The 25,837-nt window shown below is 34.9% G+C and overlaps 1 pseudogene; it reads left to right on the top strand.

Moving 5' to 3' along the window:
• The first annotated feature begins 9,182 nt into the window (after nt 1-9,182).
• LOC140616711 (pregnancy zone protein-like) overlaps nt 9,183-25,837 on the top strand; it is a 35,974-nt pseudogene continuing 19,319 nt past the window's right edge.

Below are 25,837 nucleotides of genomic sequence, written 5' to 3' on the forward strand. Positions count from 1 at the left end.
TTCAAATATCATTTCTCCAAGTAGGCCTTGATTACACAACCTGTCCAATTACATCCATTTTAAAAGAAAATAGCAGATTCTTATTAATCCATGCAATATTTGCCTTGAAAAGTACATAGATTTGATGAAAGTATGTGTTTGAACTCTAAGGAATCAGTGGGAGTCAAATATCATTTTTAAATGTTTTATTTGCATCCAAAGAAACAAAATCTACTAAATTAGATACAATATAAAGAGAATGAGAAAAAAAAACTTTTCCTATATTTGTTAAAAACACAATATTTAAAATAACACTTACCATATTCCAAATAGATAACGACATTTTAATTTCCTCCTTGGTTTATTCAATTCTAGTAATTTTTATTCTGCTTGATCTTATGTCAAGCATTCTTCTTTCATGGAATATATTTGCTTCTAAACTAAAAAGAGTCCGGGATATCTTGGCTAATCCATTAGCACAATCTGAAAGTTCTCTAAGGAAGAACAGCTGAGAAAACTGATCCAAGAAGTATCAATGTTCATAGTATCTAATACAGGACTTTCCAGAAGCATTTAGCAAGAATCAAGAAATAGACAACTGGGGCACCAGGATGGCTCAGTTGGTTAGGTGTCCAACTCTTGATTTTGGCTCAGGTCAGGATCTCAGAGTTGTGAGACCCAGCCCCACATTGGGCTCAAGTTGGGCACAGAGCTTGCTTGAAATTCTCTCTCCCTTTCCCACTGCCCCTCCCCCAACTCTAAAATTTAAAAAAAAAGTAGATACCTGCTTTATAGCAAAATTGGTTAAAATTTATAACAATAACCAATAACATCACAATAAAAGAGGGTAAATTTCTCTATAGACATACTATACAGAGCTATCTCACAAAGGTTTGATCAATGTTTTCTTAGAAGTGACTAAAGGGGTGCCTGGGTGGCCCACTCAGCTAAAGCAACCAACTCCTGGTTTTGACTCAAGAAATGATCACAGGATCATGAGATTGAGTCCTACATTGTGCTCTGCACTCAGCCTGGAATCTGCTTGAGATTCTCTCTCCCTCTCCTTCTGCCCCTCCCTCTTGTGCTCTCCTTCCTTCTCTCCCTCAAATAAACAAATAAATCTTAAGAAAAAAAGTGAGAATATACTATGAACAGTGAAGAAGACAAATTGTCTTCATATAAAAGGTACAATTTCTGAAATATTTATATTGACATTTTGCCTGTGCAAGTTTAACCTAGGGAAAGCTGACTATATCTTCCAATTGGATCATTCTTCGAATTTTAGTAGATTTTACAACACTGATAATTAATAAATATAATAAAAAATATCCTGACTTTATAATTTTTTTAAATTTAGGATTCCATCCAAAGAAAGTAGCCAAATTATACCTGGTGACTAGCTGAAATAGGGAAAACGATATTTTGTTACCTATTGCTTAATCAAAGTGAAAATATTTTAAAGTTAACATAAGAGAAGAAAGATAACATGATTGTAAAGTTAATGAAAAGCAAAGAAAAATATTCTGGTGCAACACTAAATAGTTGCTATCTGGACACATTAAAAAAGAAAATAAATAATAATCTCAACCACTGTTGAGAGCAAAACCTACTAAATTGAGTTAGATATAGCATAAAAAGAAATAAAAAGAACTTTTCTGGGGATCCCTGGGTGGCTCAGTGGTTTAATGCCTGCCTTCGGCCCAGGGCGTGATCCTGGAGACCCAGGATCGAGTCCCACATCGGGCTCCCTCCATGGAGCCTGCTTCTCTCCCTGCCTCTCTCTCTCTCTCTCTCTCTTTCTCTCTCTTTCCCTGTGTCTCTCATGAATAAATAAATAAAATCTTTAAAAAAAAAAAAAAGAACTTTTCTTATATTCTTTAAAAAACACAATATTTATAATAATATGTACTATATTCCAAGAAACTAACTACAACTTAATTTATAAGAACAATATGCCATTAACAAAGAAACTCAATTAGTTTTGCATTAACATAACATTTTGCAGTAAAAGTTTTATAAGTTTTTTAAAATTAATAAACCCATCAAAATTGAGCCAAGAGTAACATCAGCAAAAATGTAGGGTAAGGAACTCCAAAATAATAAATGTTCATGGATTGAAAGACATAGATTAATATAAAATATATGACATAAAGTAATGAAATATTTAAATTTTAGCATACTCATATATTGATATTCTTAAGATGGCAATATCCCTCAAAGTGATCAGTGCAATAAATTCGGTGCAAGCTCAACCAAAATTACAAGGGCTTTTCTTTCAAAAATGGACAGGTTGATCCTGAAATTCATTTGGAGATGCAAGGAACCTAAATTAGCCAAAGCCATATTGAAAAAGAAGAAGACAGACTCATTATTTCTCTATTTCAAAACTATTTCCAAAACTGGATCTAGGATCCAGAACACATAAAAACCTCTCACAATTCAACCATAAGAAAACAAACAATCAAATTAAAATATGGTAAAGGAATTCAGTAGAAACATCTCTAAAGAAGACATGCTCATAACAATATTTTCAACATTGTCAGTTATTAGGGAAATGCAAATCAAAACCACAATGAGACACCTCTTCACACCTAGGAGGATGGGGATAATAAAATAAACAAACAACAACAAAACGACAAGTGTGGAGAAAAGAGAAGCCTCATTTATGGAATGCAGCATTGTAAAAAGCTGCAGCTGTTTGGAAAACAGTTTGGCAGTTCCCCAAAATGTTAAACAGAGTTCCAGTGTGATCCAACAATTTTACTCCTACTTACACACCAAAGAGAATTGAAAACATATATTCACACAAAAACTTTACCACAGCTGTTCATGGCAGCATTATTCATAGTGCCAAAAAATGGAAATAGCTCCAATGTCTTATCAACTGAATAATAGATAAAATATGATATGTCCATACAAAAGAGTACCTTTCATTCATATAACAAAGTAAAGTACTGGGGTGCCTGGGTGGCTAGTTGGCTAAGGGTCTGCCTTCAGCTCAGGTGATGATCCTGGAGTCTTGGGATCAAGCCCTGCATTGGCTTCCTGCTCAGCAGGGAGCCTGCTTCTCCTTCTCCCTCTGCCCCCCACCCCACTCATGCTCACTCTCTCTTGCACCCTCTCTCTCTCTCTCAAACAAATAAATAAAATATTTTTTTAAAAAGTAAAATACTAATACAGGCAGCAAGTGTGATGAACCTTGAAAATACCATACTAAGTGAAAAAGCCAGACACAAGTAGCCACATAAGGTATTATTCCATTTATTTGTTTAAAACGTCCAACTAGACAAATCCATAGAGACAGAAAATAGATTAAAGATTGTCCAAAACTGAGGAGGAAAAAATTAGGAGCAAATACATTTCTTTTGGGAGTAATGGAATATTTAATAATTAGACAGTGGTAATGATTGCCTAACACTATGAATATACTAAAGTCACTTAATTTACACTGGAAAACGACTTCTGTGTTATATGAGTTACATCTAAATGAAAAATTACCCCCAAAATGTGCCAGCTATGGAAAAAGATGTATTGCTTCTTTCCAGATTCAATGTTATAAATAAACATTGAAGGGGGGGAAATGAAAGAGGGAAAAAAAAGCATTTCCTGCAGACCTTGTTCTACATTCATTCCGGTTTTCTCTTTCACTGTTCCGTTTCATATTATGAAAGAACCAGGCATTTTAAAATAAAAATACTCTCATTTTAACCTTGGGAAACAGCCTATTACTTTGCAAAACTGTGTTTTTCTGTTCCCACTATAATCTCTCCTTATTCATAATTAAAGCTTTTAGCTGTACATACAGAAAGACAACTGGAAGAGAGATCATTGAGAAGTATCTCCATACTTTACTTTAGCAGGCTAATAAAGCTCTGAAGAAAACATATAATCCAATTTTCTGCAGCCACACTAATCCCTTTCACAACTTTTCAAAGTTTGGAGTTGTAAAAACAAGCAACAGAACACATAAGACAAGGAAAACATGGCTAATTTGAAAAAACACCAACTGCAAATAATTCAAGAGACAAAAAAATAATTCATTGAAATAAAAAAGAAATCAGGGGTGCCTGGGTGGCTCAGCTGGTTAAAAGTCCGACTCTTGATTTCAATTCGGGTCCTGATCTCAGGGTTGTGAGTTCAGACCCCCCATTGGGCTCTGGGCTGAGAGTGGAGCCTATTTTTTTTAAAAAGTTAAAAAAAAAAGAGAGAAATCAACTAATGGTTTAAGCAGTAGATCTGACAGAGGAAAAAATGTAAATTAATAAATTAGTAGTAAGATCTGAGGAAATTACTCATAATGCAGAAGAGAATAAGAAAATTAAATGAAATATCAAAAACAAGTAAAAAAAAATACAAAAAGCAGAGAATAGAGTTAACACTTAATTCCAACACAAAAAACTAGTACAGACTGTTTCTTCCTTCTTCCAGATAACCCTCGAGAAACAACATAAGCAAGAGAGAAACATAAGTTTTAGGAACCAACAAAATATTATAAAAGAACTGTAGGATATGAAAGCAATCTAGAGCTGATAAGAAAGTGGCAGGGGAGGAGGTAGTCAAATAGAAAGGAATTTGGGAAATAGCTGACTTGGTACATTAAAAGAAAGTTATTTAAATTCTGCTGTTGACTTTCTTTCAAACTGGTTTGGGACAATCATTATCTCTTCACCACAGAAATCAGCAGTGAAAGCCTAGAGTAAAATCTCATTAGACAAAAAGCTCTGCAAGTATGAAAATGAAATCAGATGTGGAATAACCAGGTACATCAGGCATTCACTTTTCCATTCTGTCCCCTATTCAGCCCTCCAAACTCCAGAGATGATCTCTTTTCACTGTTGTCTCCTACAAATATAAAAACATAGCAAGTAAAAGTGATCACTTGGTGACTGAGGATTTCCTCCCTGGACTCTCCTTCCCTATACTTTAAAGTCACTAGCATGATCACAGACAAGGATCTTATCTTTGGCTCTTTCCCTACATATATTATTGGACAAAGTAACCCATTAATAATGGGCACACAGACCAAAATAACTAAACAAATGTTGGCTGTTCAAGTCCTATAAAAGAAACACAGCAAACTGGCCAACATATATTATCTAAAGAAGAATTACCAGAATAAACATAACATAAAATAATCCTAATATTTAAAGTAGATAATAAAAGGTATACAAAATATAAATTAAAAACAAGAAATCATAGTACAAAAAAATGAGAACATTAGATATAAATACATAATGTTCAATATTTATGAGATTAATATTCTGATGTGTATAACAAGAACAAAATAATGAGCTTGAAGATGCAGTTGAGGAACTTTGCAAGAAAGCAGCAGAAAAGTTTAAATAAATACATAGAAAATGCTCATGGAAAGCTAAATTATATGAAAGATTGAAGTAAAAGCATGAACATCTACATCTTAGACTTCTGAGGTGAAATGAAAGTAGAAGTTAAAAGGAAAAAATATAAAGACATAATGGAAATAAGTTTCCTAGAATCAAAAAAAATATGAATAACAACATAAAAGAGATGAAAAAAAACACAAACACAAAACTGAACATATACTAAACTTTTAAAATTTATAAGATTAAGAAAAACTTATCTTTATAAGATAAATTCTAAATAATTCCAGAGAAAAAGGCACTAAGGAAAAACTTCACATCAAGAATTTTATATCCAAAAAATAAATAATAAAAGAATAAAATAAATTAAATAATGAAGAACTTTATGTCCAAGAAAATCATGACTTAAATGTGAGAACATAAAAATATTTTCATGTATACCCAGCCTCAGAAGTTTTGCTAGACAAGAGCCCTCCAATGAAAAGCATTCAAGAGATAGTCTGCAGACAAAAAAGAGAAATAAATCAAGGTGTGCTATAAAAGATATGAAAGCAATAATGATTTAAAGTATTAATGCTATTTATGGATTTCTTTAAATAAAATGGGTAAGAAAGAAACTTGAGATAGTATAATTTTGTATCAGGCAAGGCACAGTCAGGGGATCAGAACCGCATTGTAATTTGAAGAGAGGGAGTTTAGTATAAAGTGTTATAAACAAAAACAGATCAGGTTAATGAGAGATTATTTGGAGCAGACACTATTCCTGGGCTGAAATAGTGCACCAAGGAAAAGACAGAACTGAAGTGCATCCAAAGGAACTGCTCAATGCTAAGTACTGAACTTTGTTGGAGAGGGAGCAACCCTGGCTCACTGGATGATAGAGAAGTTCACCAAGGCTTTGAAACTAGATGACAAGGGAAGGTACTGGGCAGGTGGCAGTCTTGCTATGAAACACCTCGGTTGGTGTTGGAGAAAGTCACCCACAGGAAGTTGCCACGTGCTGCTGGCTATGGAGCACCGTAGAAGCCTAGCAGTGCAGAAGCCACACACACTGCTGAAAATGGGTGCCCGACAGATCATGCAAACTGCAGGAATCCCACACCAGAGGAGCCGGGCCGGGACTGCAGAAACCACACCTGCAGAAGGAGTACCTTAGAACCAAGAAGAGAAATTTCTTCCTTTGTCAATGTTCCTCTAGAACTCTTTATTAGAAAAGTTTAACATCCTGCCAAAGGATAAAAATTCACAGATACCAGCTCCACAAAGCAAAGTAGCCAATGAAGGATGGATTTGGAAGGTTTTGAATTGGTAACTGGCACAAACCTCAATAACTCATTACTGTAACCCTGGGAAACGAACTAGGGGTGGTAGAAGGGGAGGAGGGCGGGGGGTGGGAGTGATTGGGTGACGGGCACTGGGGGTTATTCTGTATGTTGGTAAATTGAACACCAATAAAAAAATAAAAAATAAAAATAAAAAATAAAAGTATATAGGAGAGCACCTGGGTGACTCAGTTGGTTAAGCGTCTGCCTTTGGCTCAGGTTATGATCCCAGAATCTTGGGATTGCATTCTGCATCACGTTCCCAGCTCAGCAGAGAATCTGCTTCTTCCTCTCCCCATACCCCTCCCCCCTGCTCATGCTCACAATCTCTCTCTCTCTCTCAAATAAATAAATAAATAAATAAATAAATAAATAAAATATATTTTTAAAAGTAGATGGGAAGTGGGATAGATGTATAAGAGACTAAATGTACATAGGAAATTTCTAAAATACCTGCCTTATTAGATGGAAGACATGGAAAGCCTAAGCTACCACAGGAATAAATAAACATGAGTATACATCTTTGTTAATAGCAACAATCCTAAGACAAAACAGAATGCTTATATTTTAAATCAGATGAATAAAACTTCCAGAAATTACAATAACTGTAAATATATTAAGCCTAACAACTAAATGAGAGGAACTATTAAACTAGCTGATAAAAGGGGGGAGAATTTAGCAATGTATTGTCTATTCTTAAAAAAAGAAAAAAGTTTGAAAAAAGAAAATGTGCAATGAGATAAAGCAATAAATATGAACCAAAGAAAAGCTACCCCAGGTAGCAATCTTATCTTATATCTATCAAAATTAAATTTAAGGAAAAATAAAATCAGAAGAGACTATGAGGAACATTATATACTTTAAAAGAAATACAAAGCAGGAAGCTATGCCCATTGTCAATACATAGTCATTAAAATTATGCAAACAAAAGTGAAAATAAATTTAAATTCAAAATAAATATTAACTGTCCCTCTCAGCAACTGACAGATGCTGCAGAGGAAAATAAAACAAAACAAAGCAAGAAAGCAAATACTTAGATAATGAAATGAATAAGCTCAAGTTACACGTAGGTGGGGAAGAAGGATACTGGTGCAAGAATGAACGGGTAGGAAATAAAGAGTTCAGAGATAGATTGATGTATATATGAGACTATAACAGACATACAAGTGGCACCACAAATCTATGGCATTTAAAAAGATCGTTAATACAAGGGGCTAGGAAAATTAAAGGTTAAAAAAACACACACAACTTGGATCTGTAAAGAAAACTACATGTAAAGTTAGAATACAGATAGTTTGCTGATACACTTAATGAAGGGTCAGTCAAATTTGGGCCAGGAAAAAATATCTTAAACCAAGATATGAAAGCATAAATCATAAGGAAAAGAAGTTGATCAGTCAACATTAAGAAATAAAGGATACTATGGACAGAATTATAGATGAAAAAATGAAAGAAATGTTCAGAAGGTCTAAAATAGCAAGGAATTGCTATCTAGGTTTATACAAGAAATTTCAGGAAATGTGCACCTGGGTGGCTCAGCAGTGGCCTTGATCCTCAGGTCTTAGGATCAAGTACTGCATGAACTCCCTGCAAGGAGTCTGCTTCTCCCTCTGCCTATGTCTCTGCTTCTCTCTCTGTGTCTCTCATAAATAAATGAATAAAATCCCCAAAAGAAAAAGAAATTTCAGGAAATCAACTAGACTGGGATAGCAACTATAATTTTTAAAAATTAGGAAAGGAAATGAACAAGCAATTTACAAACTAAAGGCATATTTTAAAAAAATCTGAAGTCATTGATAGTGAGGCAAATACAAATTAAAACAGTGATACAACACCACTTCACACCCATTTATTTAGCAAAATGTAAAGATCAGCTGTCAGCAGAAATTTGAGGCTATGAAAATCTCATGCACTCACTGGTGGAATTATAGTGTAATACAACCATTCTGGAGAGTAATCTGGCAGTGTTTAGTCAGTTGAGAACATGCCTTGGATCCAGCAGTCCCACATGTGTGTATGTGTCCTCCAAAAAGTTTTGCCTAAGTGTCTAAGAAAACATGCTAAAAAGATATTTATCAAAGAGTTATTTGTGATGTCAGAGAGATGGAGACAATCTTGATTCTATCACTGGGAGAGTGGAAACATAACATCTGGTTGATGATAACCAAGAATTGTTCTACTCTAACAAAATACAACTGGTTTAATATATACATAATAACATGCATGAATCTCTTCTAAGGAGCTGCTCACCAGGAGCTTTGCTGTCAAAGTAATAAAAAGTTCATTCTAATTAAAATATGAATTTTATCCTCTGGAAACACCTCAGAGCCTGTCAGAGCCTTGAGGGTAATGAGGCAATCACGGAGAGCAATGGCCTTTTGGGAGAAGCTTTGCCCAATTCTGAGCTCCATTTGAAGGCCTTGGGGTGGAGCTTGTTTGCAAATAGCAGCCACATAAAGCTTGGTAAATTTAAGATGTCTCGGGCAGCAGGCTGAGGGCAGGGAGTTGGGCTCAATATAGTTGCTGAGATTTGTCCCTCGCTATGGAGAAAGGCAGACTTCCTTATTCATGTTTCATGCTACTTCTTGTCCTGCTCTCTACCAATGCTTCAGACCCTGCAGAACCCTAAGTCTCTTTTAAAGTCCCCTCCTTAAAAAAAATTAATAAATAAATAAAATTAAATTAAATTAAAAGTCCCCTCCTTGAATGTGAACTGGTGCAGCCACTCTGGAAAACTGTGTGGAGGTTCCTCAAAGATTTAAAAATAGACCTGCCCTACGACCCAGCAATTGCACTGCTGGGGATTTACCCCAAAGATACAGATGCAGTGAAACGCTGGGACACCTGCACCCCGATGTTTCTAGCAGCAATGTCCACAAGAGCCAAACTGTGGAAGGAGCCTCGGTGTCCATTGAAAGATGAGTGGAGGGATCCCTGGGTGGCGCAGCGGTTTGGCGCCTGCCTTTGGCCCAGGGCGCGATCCTGGAGACCGGGGATCGAATCCCACGTCAGGCTCCCGGTACATGGAGCCTGCTTCTCCCTCTGCCTGTGTCTCTGCCTCTCTCTCTCTCTCTGTGACTATCATAAATAAATAAAAAATTAAAAAAAAAAAAAGAAAGATGAGTGGATAAAGAAGATGTGGTCTATGTATACAATGGAATATTAGCCTTTAGAAACGACAAATACCCACCATTTGCTTCGACGTGAATGGAACTGGAAGGTATTATGCTGAGCGAAGTAAGACAATCGGAAAAGGACAAACATTATATGGTCTCATTCATTTGAGGAATATAAAAATTAGTGAAAGGGAATAAAGGGAAAGGAGAGAAAATGAGTGAAAATATCAGTGAGGGTGACAAAACATGAGAGACACCTAACTCTGGGAAATGAACAAGGGGTAGTGGAAAGGGAGGTGGGCAGGGGATTGGGGTGACTGGGTGATAGGCACTGAGGGGGGCACTTGAGATGAGCACTGGGTGTTATGCTAAATGTTGGCAAATTGAACTCCAATAAAAAAATTTTTTAAATAAAAATAAAGTCTCTTCCTTAAGAGTCTGTGCTTTATCTCCCTCTTCTTTATATCTTTGCTTTGACTTTCCCATTAAATGCTACCCTTCCATTTCTTAAGATACCTTCCAATCATAAGAGATGAATCATAAATGGGATTATTTCTTTCATTTTTTTCTACACTTCAATTTTTTTTCATTGGGTCATCATAATCAGAAATAGAATAAGTGGTCACTAGAAGGCATGATTTGATTAGACACTGAAATCTCAAATCCCACCTTCACAGAATCGTTCTTTGGGATGGAAAGCATTGGCTATAAAAATAGTTATAGTGTATAGTGGGGTGCTGTTTAATTCCTATTGTAGATCACACGGGTAGAGGAAGTATGGCTCCTTTGTTTTTTGATAATGACTGAGCCTTCAGCAGAGACCCCAGTAACTAGCCAACCAGGGAGGGGGAAAGGGAATAATTGAAAACTATTGAGTTGTAAAGTTCATGAAATCCAATAATCTAAGACTTTTCTTCCACCTCTCCCCAGTTCCTCCTCAAAGTAGGAGCTAGAAGGTTGTGACCTCCATTCCTTCCTGGTGGAGAAAAAGACTCAGAGTCTTTGGTCTGAGAGTCCTTGGTCTTCTTTGGCCACAGTTAATCTGGCTTCTCCTTACCTGCCAAAATTCATCATTTGAATCTTCAGCCATTTGTCTCAGCTTGGTCCCTTGACCAAGAAGTCCCAGAAGTCCTCTCAGGCTGACCCTCATTCATGTCAGCTGTTTTTTATCCTATAGAATCCCCAGTTTGTGACACAGCCTGCCTCCAATCCTGTGGCTATTCCAATACAACCTGTATGGGAGAGTCCCCTTTGTAGTTCAGAACCCTACCCACTCTGTATTCCTGACTTTAATGTAGCTACATTCCAGACTAATACAGGAGACTCCAGAGTTCTAAATGTGCAGAGGGATCAAAGGATCCTTCTCTCTGTGTTAGCCTTATCCACTTAATCCACTTGGCCCTCTCCAGGCCAAAGTACAGGAAGCAGAAATCAGAACCAATCTGCTTTCCTTTCTTCTTCAAATTTCTTCCAGGCACAATTTCCCAGTAACCGGTAGGGGTACATTTTTCTGCCATCATTCCCCTACCTCATGTACAACTGTGGATGGTACCACCTTCCACTGCATTCCACCCAGAGAGCATCTGGAAATACATAGGGGCTGTTCAGATTTCTGAATAAAGGCTAAATGGATGAAGCAAGTGGCATTTATTGGAGTTGGAAATATTAAGTGGACTGTGTTCAGTCCAACACAACATATGATCATTCTGCCCACTGAAAATTATATCTTTACATCACGTCCACCATTTGATAAAGAACAACAAACTTCATGGCCTGGTTGTCATGAACAGAAGAGATATCTTCTCATTATGCAGAAAATATCCCATATCCCTCCAGCATTATTATCCCTTGATGTGAGATATTACCCAAAAGATCCAGTAAGTGTTCTCCTTTTGCCTTCAGAGAGACAGAGGTGGCAGGGAACATGAAGAAAAAGAGAAAATTAAAAGTTATCTGTTTAATATTTGCAAAATTTAGTCACTCCTGCAAAGGCAAATATTTAAAATGCAAACATCCATTATTAAATAATATTTTAATAGTTTAATTGCTCACAGATGAAATCTTGGGCAAATTACTTAACCTTAATGAATTCCAATTTCAATATCTATTGAATGAATACTAACCAAATCTTCATGAAATAGTTGTTTGAAATATCTACTATACATGGAATTAATTTTTGAATTATGATATCAACTAGGTTTATAAATAATAATAATAATAGTATATTGAATAAAATTATAATACCCTGATGCCTTCTTTCCTATGAAGATCAAAGAACTGGAGGGAAAAACATATGGATGAGGAAGTAAAAAAAATGATCATTTTTATCACTTACCATTTTTGAAAGAGTAGATGATTCAGATAAAAAATATCTAGATGCCAGAAAGGGATTAAATGAGAAGTACTATATGAATGATTATGGGTATGGTATTTAACTACTCTGAGCTTCTCTGCTTTAGAACAAAACCTTAGCATTTTTGCAATAAAAAAAATCTGAGATTTTAATTTCATGGCATATAGTTTTGCCAAGGCACAACTCAAAACACATACAGCATGACTAACGGGCTGGAGCAGACCACTTGGAGAATGTGAGAACCAAACTTGACTTCCAGATTCCACAACTAAACAGTCTCTGTTACTCTCTTTTACTAGTCTCATACCTATTAACTTTGAAAAATAATAAGATAGTTTTTCATGTGTCAAATTGCCTGGTTATCTTTAAGTGTCCATGTGGGAAGTAGAAGGGAAAGGATTGTAAAATAATATAAGAAAACAATAGCTCTCTTTTTTTTTTTAGTTGTAAATTAACTCTATAAATAAATGACTTAAGCCTGCAGCTATTAAATCATTAAAATTTTGAGGAGTCACATTTTATGCTGATTTAATAATTAAGCAGGGATTTTGTCTTACTCTTGTATATTAGAATTTGGGGTCTGGTGAGGACCCCATGTTTTAGCTGTCATGAACATGAAGAATGTGATGTATAGTATCATTTAGGATTGCTAGGAGGATTAATATAGAGGCTGCTTAACACAATTCCTTGCAAGTAGAAGATACGTAGGAAATACAGACTCTTTTAGCTCATAGGAATTCGGAATATGGAGAGATTATACTAAGATGACTGCTTCACCTGTTGTGTCAAAAGTGTCACTTGAGGTGGTCCCCAAAGAATGGGTAGAATTGTGACTAGAAATATGTGGGGGGTGGGGGATAGAGTAGGATATGTGAGAATATAATAGATAAAGGAAATTTATCAATAAAGTCAAGAAAGTAAACTCACAGGGATGCCTGACTGGCTGCATATGACTCTTGATCTTGGGTTTGTAAATTCAAGCCCCACACTGGGTGTAGAGATTACTTAAAGATAAAATCTTAAACAAAAATGAAAGTAACCTCACACAAAAGATTGCCCATACCTCTGAATAATTAAATACATTCAAATTATTGACAAAAATAAAAACTTGTTGATAAAAAAATTATTTATTTTGGCTAAGGCATATCTGAGGAAACTTAGAGAAACAACAAATATGTTTTCAGTGTTATATGTTATAAAGAAAATTATTTTATAATATAGATATGAGTTATTTTATATAATGGATATATGTTCACTGAAATTTTTTCAGTTGAATTTATATAAATTCAGTCATGGTGTTCATGCACAAATGATGTTTATTTGGACAGATTTTAATGAAAATCTTTTTAGAAAGTGAATAATCGCCAGCAATTTATTATATATGTACACTTTTATGGATATATATATATATATATATGTATGCTTTTATGGATATATATATATATATACTGAGGAATTCAGATATTAATGCTCTTTAACACAGAGGATACCCATAAAACTGTAACATCCTTGAAGCCAACTTCTGGCAGATTAACTATGTGGGTGAGGCACTACTCAGGAGGAAAAAATATAAATTCTTACACCAGGCAATGATAGAACTTCCATCTTACCATTGACATTTGGTATAGAACCAATTGTAGCAAGAAATACATAATGTTATGGAAAACACATTTATGGTTGAAAATGCTTGCTGTCCTCCATTTTTCTCTGATATATAGCCTTCTTCTTTTCCCAGGTAGTATGTGGTGGTGGTCCCCTCCCTGTTGAATGTACACTGGGAGCCCTGAGAAGGGCTGCCTCCTTCTGAGGTACCTGAATGAGACAGTGTCTATAAGGGCTTCCTTGGAGTCCCTCAGGGGAACCAGAGTCTCTTCACTGACCTGGTGGTGGTGGAAAAGAACTTATTCTACTGGGTCTCCTTCACTGTGATCCTATCTGCCTGTCCTTGTTTGATACATTATATTGAATCATGGGGAGCTGATGTTGAATCCCAAAGAATGACTTTAAGAACGTTAGGGAGGACTTCTAAAAAGAGTGAGTTTTCAGCTACAAAGGAACAAAGCATGGATTTTCCACCAGCATAGGAGACAAATATTTTTCTAATGCTAAAATTCAATTTAAGTTCAACAAAATCGGGGATCCCTGGGTGGTGCAGCGGTTTGGTGCCTGCCTTTGGCCCAGGGCGCGATCCTGGAGACCCGGTTTCGAATCCCACGTCGGGGTCCTGGTGCATGGAGCCTGCTTCTCCCTCTGCCTGTGTCTCTGCTTCTCTCTCTCTCTCTCTCTATCATAAATAAATAAATTTTTAAAAAAAGTTCAACAAAATCCTATCAGCTGTAGAAAATATTATGACTTAGAGAGATTTTCTAGCTTTGATATGTCATTAAGGCCAGAGTAGGCCAATACCTAGAAAAAGATTATACAAAAGTCTCATGGTAGGACAGTATGTAGCAGAACTTTTCTCCTGTAGTGAGACATTAGGTGTCTTTGTCCTCTGAATGTATAAATGGTGCAAGATGCTCAAGGCAAACATCCAGTACCTCTTGAAGTTTGCCCAGCCGAGATATTCAGCTATCATATTCTCCCACGTTTTTACAGAGGCTTCTTTCCATTCCTTCACAATATATATAAATATGATTTAATAACTATATATATATATATATATAACTATGATTTAAAACTAGAGTTCCAGGTAAACTATCTGAAGATATGGGTCCCACTTATGGCTGTTCTCACTGATATATCTCCCCTATATCTTATATTATTATCTTCAGTCATATTGTAGAAACATTTTTACTAATCTAGCCCTTTGTGAAGCTGAAAGAGAGTTTGAAAACAGTAATGAATAAAAGATTTGGAGGGAGAAGACTGTGTAATTCCTCAGCAATATTCTTCGTTTGTTAGCTCCCAAAGATCTTGTCCTCTTCAGAGGTGGCATTCCTCACTGTCCAGATAAAGGGACCAACACAATATTTTAGGAAGAGGAGCACAGTGTTGGTAAAGAATACTCAAAATCTGATCTTTGTCCAGACAGACAAACCCATCTATGAACTAGGACAGAAAGGTATGTAGGAAAATTCCACTATTTGGGGCAACACTGAAGAAGAAAGGCCACCTCTCAGCAGGTTTTGCAACCAGTCATCAAAATCCCTATCTCTGAGCCTCCTGCCTTATTACTCACATTACCTGCTTTATCATGTATGAGTCTGACTAGGGAATTTGTTTTTCAGCAAAATACCGTATTGTCTCTGTGGATGAGAACTTTCATCCCCTAAATTAACTGGTAAGTATCTCAAGAGTTATGGTTTTGGTGGGGGGTAGGATGGGAGTACTCCTCCAAAAGGGTGCAGGAAGGTCCAGGAAAAGCAAGAAGACAAAAGACATTCCTTTAGGAACCTGGGCTCCAGCCGCACCACAGATTTAGATTCTTGTGTAAGGCATAATTGAAGGGTGAGAGATGCAGAAGCTGTTTCTCTTATAATAGCAACTAATCATTCAACAATAGCTACATTTATTGCCATGAGCACAATACATTAAACATAATGAAGAGACACAATAAAAAGTTAGGTTATCCATACCCATACTCTCAAGAAGTTTATGACTAAAGCACAAAGAGTTTCACTGATTCTGAATATATATAGATATATAGATATACACATACAATAGACAATATCATAACATATTGTATAAAGTATATTAATATATAATGTAACATAGATATAGTATAGAATATATATTATGTATAAATATTTTGGTTTTGCTGATCAAGTGTCCCTTCTTCTAATTAGCTTTCAACAAAGCAAGGAAACAAAGCTTCTTTAAAAATGCAATTTTAGGGGCCACCTGGGTGGCTCAATTGGTTAAGCATCTGCCTTTGGCTCAGGTCATAACCCCAGGATCCTGGAATCAAGCCCCACATTGGGCTCCCTGCTTAGTGAAGAGTCTGCTTCTTCCTGTCCCCCTGCCATTCCCCCTGCTTGTGCTCTTTGCTCTTTCTCTCTCTCTCTCTCTCTCCCTAATTAATAAAATCTTTTTAAAAATTAAATTAAATTAAAAAGCAATTTTTAAGTTAGAAAAAATATGCTTAGTTAACAGTTAACCAAGTCATTCTGGAATTCTATTCCTATTTGGTCTAAATTATAATGACATATCACTCTATTAATATCTATTAACATCCATTTCCTAATGTATATAAGTAAACAATATAGTCATGTTCTTTACTATATATTACTGGTAAATAATATTAATAAGCTAATAAATATTAATAAATTAATACAAGTTATTCACCAATAATATTTTCCAGAGAAATAGGAACACAATGATTGCTGTGGAAATACATTATTTATGCTTTTCTTAGAACTATTTACTGGTTTCCCTAAGCAATTTTATTTCTTCAATATTGCAGGCTAAATTTTGTTATATCTTACTACAGATACTATTTTTCCTGAGTAAGCTATTGGATCATAAGTCTGAAATCATAGCCTTTGGTGAAATTCTAATCACATCTCTTCTTTCCTTTTTTCAGATAGATTCCATTGATATACCTTGAGGTAAGCAACGGAGAGAGTCTTGTAATGGAAATCAGCACATATAAGGTTACAAGTTCTGACATTCCTTACAGATGAATCACTATTAAAAAAATCTTTCAGATCTAAAATTTCCAACTCCCAGGTGTCAGGTTTATTCTGTTTTATCTTTTTTCTGTGTTTATCTCTTTTGAAGACAATGCCAGTTACCAACCCCAAAGTCATTTGTTTGCTTTAAGGATTATTATGACTGCGTAACTATTTACCTCCAGGACCCAAAAAAGAAATTGAGTTGGACAACTGCAGAGTCTCAGGTTGGAGAGTGGCCTCCAACAGCTGGTCTTTACCCTCTCATGTGAGCCCATTCAGGGCTTTTACAAGGTGGTGGTACAAAAGGAATCAGATGAAAGGACAGAGCACCCCTTTACTGTAGAATTTGGTATGGATACTGAAAAATGAAAAGGCCATAACTTTTTGGTTCATACCATGCACTCACTTAGACTTTCTCTATCTCCCATAGGTATGTTAAACGTGGTTTATTTTTATGTAAAGATTGTATTTATTTATTCATGAGTAACACAAAGAGAGAGGCAGAGAGAGAAGCAGGCTCCAGGCAGGGAGCCTGATGTGGGACTTGATCCCAGGACTCTAGGATCACACCCTGAGCTGAAGGCAGCCGCTTAACCATTGAGACACCCAGGTGTACCTTAGAATCAGCTTGAGCTGTTTGTAAAGCCATCGTAATTCGTAACCAGAAGCTCACAAGAGCTTGATTTTCAGTAGCAAGTTACACTTTGCCAAGTATCAAAATTCTTATTTCAGTGGAGCCAGCATCTTTTGTTAGTGTCATCAAGATCTGCTGTGACCACAAAGTCAGATCATTTTGCATGAATTGTTAAAATTTACCATCTTAAAGTTGGCACTTGAAAAAAGCATCCAGCATTTCAGGGTATTATTTTGGGAAATGTTATAGACATGAGATATTTGTATTTCCATTAAATGTTTACCAGCTTCCCTATTTCCATTATCTCTATCAACAGTACTTCCCAAGTTTGAGGTCCAAGTTCAGATGCCAAAGATAATCAATATCCTGGATGAAAAAGTGAATGTATCAGTACATGGGATGTGAATTAAATTGCTTTTGTCTGAAATTTCATATTTTGCCTCAATTTTGAGAGATTACTTGGCCAGGTACATAATACAAATCAATTTTCCACAGAATTTTAAAAATTATTTCAATGACTTATCTTGACCGCCTATTATTAAAAATTTCAAATACACAAAAGAATAGAGGCATCCTAATCATGATTTAACAATTAACATCTGTCTATATTTGCTGCATTTTTTTTTTGCTTTAACATTTCAGGATAAACTACAAAGATCATGAATTGTGTGCCCTAGATGCAGTACTATGTACCTCTAAAAATTGCTAACATTTTCCTACATAGTCATGATGCCATTATCACACCTTACAAAATTAAAAGTAATTTTCCAATACTAATCCTTATTTTACACTCAAGTTCCCTCAATATTTCTAAGAATAGTGTTTACTCATTTAGCTTTTGATTACTATGACTCATATGTACCCCATAAAGCTTTCCCCCCATAGCTTTGATAGAAATGTTATCATTTAGATCTTACATTTAAGTCTTTATTTTGAACCAACTTTTGTGTATGATGTAACATAAGGGTTTAATTTCATTCTTTTTTTTTTTAATTTCATTCTTTTGCATGTGGATATCCAGTCTTCCCAATACTTTTGTTGAAGATACTATCCTTTCCTCCTTACTGTGTATTCTTGGCATCCTTATCCAAAACCAATTTAAAAAAAAAAGAATTTAATTTATAGAAATGAATTTATTTCTTGGCTTTGTTCCATTGATCTACATATCCATCTTCATGCCAGGACCATACTGTATTAAACCAGGAAGTGTGATGTCTTCAATTCCTGTAAAGAATGCTATTAGGATTTTGATAGAGATTGTATTGAATCTAGAGAGTGCTTTGGGTAATATGGATATTTTAATATTGTCTTCCAATCTGTGAGCATAGGATGTCTTTTCATTTATTTGTGATTACTTTCATTGATGTTTTGTAGTTTTCAGTGAACAAGTCTTCCACCTCCTTGGTTAAGTATGTTACTAAGTCTTCTTTTTGTTGCTATTATAAATAGGATTGTTTTCTTCATTCTTTTTCATGTAGCTCATTGTTAGTGTACAAAAACATATTTGGATTTGTATGTTGATTTTGTATGCTGAAATTTTATGGGATTTGTTTATTAGTTCTAATAGTTTTTTTAATGAAGTCATTAGAGGGGTTTCAATATATAATATGTCCTCTGCAAAGAGTGATAAGTTTTACTTCTTTTCTGATTTGGATGACTTGTTTTTGGTATGTGTTCCTTTTTTTATTTGAGTTGAGTTGAGTGGACACATAATGTAACATTAGTTTCAAGTGTACAACACAGGGATTCAACATTTATATGTTATGCTGTGCTCACTCCAAGTGCAGCTACCATTCGTCACCATTCAACACTATTACAATACCATTGACTATATTCCCTGTGCTGTGCCTTTTATTCCCATGACTTATTCATTCCATAACTGGAAGACTGCATTCTGCATTTCCTTTCACCTATTTTGTCCAACCCGTCTGGCAATAATTAATTTGTTCTCTGCGTTTTGTAAGTCTGATTCTGCCTTTTGTTTATTTATTCATTTGTTTTGTTTTTTAGATTCCATTTATAAATGAAATTATACAGAATCTCTCTTTCTCTGTCTGACGTATTTCATTTAGCATAATACCCTCCAGGTTCAAACACGCTATTGCAAACGAAAAGACTTCATCTTTTTTATGGCTGAGTCATATTCTACTGTGTATATACATACATCTTCTTTATCCATTCATCTCTCGATGGACACTTGGGTTGCTTCCATACCTTGGTTATTTAAGAAAATGCTGCAATAAATATGGTGATGCACATACCTTTTCAAATTAGTATTTTTATTTTCTTTGGATAAATATCCAGTAGTGGAATTTTGGGCCACATGGTAATTCCATTTTTAATTTTTTTGAAAACCTCCTTAGTTTTCCACAGTGGTTGTACCAATTTACATTTCCACCAAGAGTGCACAAGTATTCCTTTTCTGCAAATCTCTGCCAACACTGGGGTATAATATTCTAAATATGTCTCTTAAGACCATACAGTCTCTAAGGTTGTTCAGTCTCACTGCTTCCTTATTGAATTCCTATCTGGATAGTCTTGTCTATTATTGAAATACTGCAGTATTATTGTATTGTTGTCTGTTTCTCCTTTATGTTTCAGCAGTGTTTGCTTCATATATTTAAGTGCTTTGATGCTGGGTGCATATATATTTATAATTGCTATATCTTTTTGGCGAATTGACCCTTTTATCATTGTATAATTTCTTCTCTGTCTCTTTTTTTTTTATAATGTTTTCTTTTTTTTTTAATTTTTATTTATTTATGATAGTCACACAGAGAGAGAGAGAGAGAGGCAGAGACACAGGCAGAGGGAGAAGCAGGCTCCATGCACCGGGAGCCCGACGTGGGATTCGATCCTGGGTCTCCAGGATCGCCCTGGGCCAAAGGCAGGCGCCAAACCGCTGCGCCACCCAGGGATCCCTCTTCTCTGTCTCTTGTGATAGTTCTCAACTTAAAGTCAATTTTGTGTGATGTTAGTATAACCACCCCGATCTTTTTTGGTTATCATTTTTATGGAACATCTTTTTCTATCCCTTCACTTTCATCTTCTGCGTGTCCTTAAATCTAAAGTGTTTCTCTTGTATGTAGCATATTGTTGGATCTTACATTTTTATCCATTTTCCCTATTTTTTTACTGGATAATTTAATCTGCTACATTTAAAGTAATTATTGATAGTGAAAGACTTACTAATGCTAGTTTTGAAAATGTTTTCTGTCTTGTAGCATTCCCTTCTTTAACCTTTTGCAATTGCAAATAACTCTTATATGTTCATTTCAGCTTTGAGAATTAAAACTCATTTCCTACAAATCATCAGTAGCAGAGGGAGCATGCAGGGAAAAATAAAAAAAACAGAAAACAAAGCAAAACAAAACAAAAAAATATGCCCATCTAAATATTATATACTGAAAGCATCAAAGCATCTGGACCTTTGCCTCAATTCTGTCTTGAAGTAATGACCAAGGAATTATTTGTCTAATTTAATGGCATCTGAGTACTGATATCTGTATCTTAGAAAAGGGTTTCAGAATAAGTTGCTCTGATTATGTTTTTTATTAGAAGTTATATTGGATGCATTTACAAATAGAAAAGTAATGCCCAAAGCAAACCAATTATTAATTGTTCTGTTAAGAGAAAGAACTAAGAGAAATATGGAGTATACACACACACAATTTTTTATATGCCTTATGGTTGTTAGGTTTTATCAGGACTCTCTCTCTCTCTCTCTCTCTCTCTCTTTCTGTGTGTGCATGTTATTATGTTGGGTTTATTATTTCTATTATTTATTTATCTATGTTCAATTTATTACCTAAGTTTTCTCACCTGGTATAAACAACAAGTTTTTGTTTTATAATGACAGAATAAAAAGACTGATAAAAAATAAATAGTTTAAAAGGAAGAATTTTTTTAATCATGAAGGAAATTTGATTGTACATTGAAGCAAAAATGCCTTAATGAGTAGTACCTCTTGATAAATATATTTTCCAGATATATTTCAACTGATATGAACCCAAAATAATAAAGAAGTGCAAGGAACTGCAGAAAAAAATTGTTTGGGCTGTGGTGGAAAATGTAGATACCTTTCCTCAGTTCCTGATTTATTTCTTATGTGACAGATACACCTATGGGAAACCTGTCCCAGGACTTGAGACTGTAAGCATGTGCAGAAAATTATTTCATTCTGCTTACTGTCAAAAACAAGAATTCTGCGAGAAATTCAGTCAACAGGTTAGTTTAGTGTTCTCTCTAGGCACTATCATTGTTGACAACAATTGAGCTACCCCATTTTATTAAATGGAAAGAAGACATTGGAGTAAGCTTGTCCCAAAATATTTCCCACCAAAAAAGAAAAAGAATTTCTATTTTTTGTCAATAAAATTCTCATTTTGCTGACTAACCCTTAGAGATTATAAAACAGATGTGAATATTAAACTTCTGAAGATAAATTAACATGTTTAACCCAAAGAAGTCATCTCGGCATCGGAAAGAAAATAATAGATTTGGTGACTATTGTCTTAATCAGTATGGTATTTATCAATTTTTTTTAATTTCTCTCAGCTTAACAGCAATGGCTGCATCATCCAACAAGTAAAATCAAACTTACTCCAGATTAAAAATATGGGTTATGAAATGCAACTTACAGTGGAAGCCAAGACCAGAGAAGAGAGAACAGGTTTGAACTCTAAATTAATATAGGGAGTGAAACAATAAACATTTGTTTGTTTTCCATAACAAAATAAGGGTCATAGGAAGGTGGAAGGAAATTAATTTTAAGACTAAAGTAACTTCCAAGAATACTTACTCTTCTCTACATATTTTTAGAACCAGTATTTACTGGTTATGAGACCTGTGAAATCACAAACATTGTAACCAGACTCAGATTCGTGAAAGTGGATTCGAACTTTAGACGAGGAATTCCCTTCTTTGGACAGGTAGAGTATATTGCAATTCACAAAAAAGGAAGTATCCAGTTGTACCTACCTTCAGGGCACAATGATATAACCTACATCTAGTTAGTGATATCAATTAATTACTATGACCCAAACCATGAAACCAGTAAAACTACTTTCCTTTGTAAATATCACTGATATTACAGAGGTATTATTTCTTTTTAGAACATGTAGCTAATGAAAATGCTTAATGTGATATGAGTTAGTTATTGTGTCAAATCTCTTCTACCACGTATCTAACAATAAAGATATTTCTGCCAATCTCCAGCCAGCTTCAGAATTTTAAGAGAATTTCTCAAAAATTATTCTAAATTTATGGCTATCAGTATTCTCCTGTATACTTGCTGTTCTATTTAGAAATGAATAAATAAGCGGTTTTATTTTTAATTTTTTCTTTTTCAAATTTTTATTTAAATTCTACTTAATTAACATATAGTGTAATATTGGTTTCAGGAGTAGAATTTAGTGGTTCATCACTTAAATATAATACCCAGTGCTCATCACAAGTCCTTAAACCCATCACCTATCTAGCACATGCCCTACCCATCACCCTCCATCAACCCTCAGTTTGTTCTCTGTCATTAAGACTATGTTATGGCTTGCTTCTCTCTCTCTCTTTTTTTTTTGCCTTCCCGTATGTTTAGACTAGATATGTGTAGTTTTATTCTTAGACATAAGAACTATAATAGTGTACACTTTGTGGCTATTATTAAATTATTTTCATATTTACAGTATACACTTTAATTTTAACTAATAATTTTACCCCTTTTACAAGTACTTATCATTAATTATCCATTTTATAAGTATTTCTTTAAAACTACTTATAATTTTTCTCAAAAAGAAACATTTTTTAAGGGGTTGCTTACGTGGTTTGTTTCAGGAGATGAAAAAGACTTGAGGATCCAAAGAGAAGGTAAAAAAAAAAAAGGTGAAAGACATGAGGATACAAATAGGAAAAAAATCGATTTTGTAGTAAACATGGAAGTGTTGTTTTCAGGATTTGCATTTGCTTTTGCTTTTGCCTTCAATTATGGAAGCAAAGGAATTTGTTCCCATGAGTTCTGTCTTCTCTGAGTATTATCCACATAACTTATCAAATTCTTTTCTTCTTTAGGTGCTTCTGATAGATGGGAAAGATGTGCCTATCCCCAATAAACGTATCTTTATCTCTACAAGTGAAGCAAATTATCTTTACAACACAACTACCAATGAACAGGGTCTTGTTCAGTTTTCAGTCAATACTACTAATATCATGGCTAACAAAATTTCTGTCATGGTAAGTATGAGAGAAAAAAAAAACACCTGAGGACAAAGAGAAACCTTAGTATACCAATCATTGATTCAGAAGTAAAGAAGCACACGTATTGTACTTAAGAGAGAGAAATAAGAAGCTGCCCAATTTAGAGATAAACTTGGAGATTAAAATTTTCATTAAAAAACACAAAAGCATTAGAAGATACCGTCAGTGTCTGATCATTTCATTAGCATTATCTTTAAATTTTTATGTATTATGCAAAAAAAATCTTATTGGATTTTGTCCTAAACCATATCAGTTCTTCAATAGATAAGTAATTCATGTAATTTGAATTATGTTTTAAATTTATGTTTTTTCTCTATATGCACTCAGATAATTTTAAAAGTGATTAAGAACCCACATACATACTTAAAATATATTGCCTAATGAAGATGATCAAAAGATTTCTACAACCAAAAAGATTTTATGCTTTTAATCACAAGCAAAGTAGTGGTAAAACACAATGATTTATTGATTCCAGCCTAGATAAATAGCATTTAAATTATTTCCATTTCCCAAAGTCTAAATGTTAGTTCCATTTAAAATAGGGAATTAAAAATAAATAAATAAAATATGGAATGATGCTTAATGTTTTCTTTGTGATAGATACCTCCTCTTCACTAGCATTGCAAAGATGAGTGTCCCTATATTTGAAACTCTATAATGATAGAGTTAACAGGACTGTAAATTAGTATGATATATTTAAGAGCAATAATTAAAAAAAAAAAAACAGGAACTTTATCATGAAAGCAAAAAGAAAGGCCCACAAAATACATCTAGTAAATTCAGAAAAAGAAAATAAATGTACCCATAAAACAGGGGAGGAGCAACCACTGCAGGGGAAATAAATGGAATTATCTACTAAAGAACATTTTTTTGTATATTTTTTATTGGAGTTCAATTTGCCAACATATAGTGTAACACCCAGTGCTCATCCTGTCAAGTACCCCCTTCAGTGCCCGTCACCCGGTCACCCCAACCGCCTGCCCACCTCCCCTTCCACTACCCCTTGTTTGTTTCCCAGAGTTAGGAGTCTCTCATGTTCTGTCACCCTCTCTGATTTTTCGCACTCATTTTCTCTCCTTTCCCCTTTAATCCCTTTCACTATTTTTTATATTCCCCATATGAGTGAAATCATATAATGTTTGTCCTTCTCCGATTGACTTACTTCACTCAGCATAATACCCTCCAGTTCCATCCATGTCGAAGCAAATGGTGGATATTCACCCTTTCTAATGGCTGAGTAATATTCCATTGTACATATATAGACCACATCTTCTTTATCCATTCATCTTTTGATGGACACTGAGGTTCCTTCCACAGTTTACCTATTGTGGACATTGCTGCTATAAACATTGGGGTGCAGGTGTCCTGGTGTTTCACTGCATCTGTGTCTTTGGGGTAAATGCCCAGCAGTGCAAATGCTGGGTCGTAGGGCAGGTCTATTTTTAACTCTTTGAGGAACCTCCACACAGTTTTCCAGAGTGGCTGTACCAGTTCACATTCCCACCAACAGTGCAAGAGGGTTCCCCTTCATCCACATCCTCTCCAACACTTGTTGTTTACTGTCTTGTTAATTTTCCCCATTCTCACTGGTGTGAGGTGGTATCTCATTGTGGTTTTGATTTGTATTTCCCTGATGGCAAGTGATGCGGAGCATTTTCTCATGTGCTTGTTGGCCATGTACATAGGGACATCTCTAAGGAAAATATATTTCATATATTCTAATCAAGTTTACAAACCTATTGAGTTATCACTTTTACAGAGTATGGGGTTAAATGTGTTCACCAATTCTAAAATCTGAAAACCAAAGTCATATTCACGATCCATCCACCTGTAGGAACAGAAAGGCACCATTGCTCACAGGTAAAATGGCAAATTGCTTTCAATTTTGTATTACAACCAACAATATTACTTTGAAGAAAAAAATGAGGTAGTGTAGCCTTATCTCCATTTTATACATAGAGAAACCAATATTCAGATAAAATGTTTTTTTGCTGTGATTATTTAGCTGGTAAATGGCATAGCCAGAACTGCCCAGAATGTTTTAAAATGAGTCAGATACATTAGGGCACAAAATCAGATGAAACACAAGATTCTACTGTATGATATGAAAGGAAAAAAGTTTACAATGTAGGGAGAGAATAATTCTAACTATAGAATCAAGAAACATTTATAAGGCTGGTGTATCTTAAAGAGTAGAATGGAGGAGAAAAGGCCTCCCGGTTTAAAAAA

This window comes from Canis lupus, chromosome 25 (assembly GCF_048164855.1).
Source record: "Canis lupus baileyi chromosome 25, mCanLup2.hap1, whole genome shotgun sequence".
NCBI lineage: Eukaryota > Metazoa > Chordata > Mammalia > Carnivora > Canidae > Canis > Canis lupus.